The following is a 1,975-nucleotide window of genomic DNA, read 5'->3' as shown; positions in this document are numbered from 1 at the left end:
TTCTTTGATGAGGGGTGGATGCTACACGTATCTGTGGGCATAAGGATAAGACTGAGGATACAGAAAGATTATGTTGGTCTGTCAAAGGGGCATTAGTAGATATTTTTCCCAAAGGTCATGGCCTCACTAGCCCTGATACTAGGTTTCTAGTACCAGGCATAATTTTTCTTCTGTCAAGGGAGCCTAAAGTCGAATTAGACGGCTGTTGTTTACCACTGACGTGTGAGTGCCATTCATTTCACCGTTATGGACTTATCATCGTGCTGGCCATGTTGTAGCTCATAGTTGCTGTATCTGGTAGAACTAGCTATTGTTGCCCTCTCTTGGCAAGTTGCATAGCATTCTCTGGTACCATGGGAGCTAAACAGCAGGAAAGAGATTTTCATGTTAAATATAGCTTGAAGAATCCAAGTCCTGTGTCCTAAGTGTGAAGTGCCTTCTGCAATAAGGAGCCCATCTTTCACCCCTGAGAGAGAATCAAGGGCTACACCAATACTCTATGTTATTTTGGAAGCCACATGGACAACCAACCAATCATTCTAAAGAAGGTTTCTTGGGTCTCATATTAGATTTTTTGTTATTCTAGTATTCTTACAAGGGGCATGGGAAGCTTAACTGGCAATATATAATTATATACAATATAACATGTGTTTGTATCTGTATACATATACACTTATCTGTGGATATAAGAATATGTATATTCTTCTCTGTGGGTACAAGAATACACACACATACATATATATACATATATATACACACACATATATGCATGTGAAATTTGTCAATTGTTGAACTATGCCTATGTTGAAATATATAGCTAAATAACCTACACGCTTATGAAACATGAGTGGAAAAAATAAAAAATAAAAGAAGGAATAGAATTGGAGAGCCAGAAATGAAACCACACTCATGGCCACTTGATATTTGACAAAGGAGCTAAAACCATCCAGTAGAAAAAAGACAGCATTTTAAACAAATGGTGGTGGCTCAACTGGAAGTTAGCATGTAGAAAAATGCAAATAGACCCATTCTTATAAGTCCTTGGTCCTATGAAGGCTCGATAGATGCCCTAGGGTAGGGGAATTGAGGGTAGGGAAGTGGGAGTGGGTGAGTGGGTGGAGCAACATCCTCATAGAAGCAGGGAGAGCGAAGATGGGATAGGGGGTTCTCAGGGGGGAGGGGAACTGGGAAAGGAGATAACATTTAAAATGTAAATAAAGAAAATATCCAATAAAAAATAAAAATAAAAGAAAGAGATAGATTGAAAATGTTGGAGAGACAGCTTGACTCCCCGGAGGTCCATCATAATGAGGCTTGCAGGTGAGACACCCCTGTACCCCAATACCTAGCCTAACTAGGACCCCCCATGGGGACCAGCCTGGCAGGACCTAGCCCTGTTGCTGGGGACACATCATCCTCTGGCCTGCAACTCTGCCCAGGGCAGAGCTGGTGCTCCAGACCCCCACCCACACCAAAGAGATAGCTTGAATCCCAGGAGGTCTGCAGGAACCAGACTCACGGAAGGGAAGATAATACGAGAGATAGCCAGATGGTGAGAGGCAACCGCAACAGAAACCAATGCCACTTAGCACCATCAGAACCCAGTTCTCCCATCACAGTAAGCCCTGGATACCCCTACATACCTGAAAAAGCAAGATTCCAACCTAAAATCCCATCTTATGAAGATGATAGAGGACCTTAAGGAGGACATAAATAACCCCTTTAAAGAAATTCAGTAGACACAGGTAAATAGGTAAAAGTCCTTAAAGACACAAACAGATATGTTTACCAGTCCTGTAAGTATAATGTAAAAGGATTCTTACCATCCCTCTCCAGAGCTCAGCTGAGAAAATGCTCAGAATCAGGAATGTCAAAACACTGGGGGTTGTCTCAGGATATGGGACATATAAGCTAACAAAGAGACCAAGGCTTGAGGCTTCCTTTCTGCTAGTTTTCATTTTCAATCTCTCTCTCT

Source organism: Mastomys coucha, unplaced genomic scaffold, assembly GCF_008632895.1.
Source record: "Mastomys coucha isolate ucsf_1 unplaced genomic scaffold, UCSF_Mcou_1 pScaffold1, whole genome shotgun sequence".
NCBI lineage: Eukaryota > Metazoa > Chordata > Mammalia > Rodentia > Muridae > Mastomys > Mastomys coucha.
Note: the sequence above shows the minus strand (reverse complement) of the source record.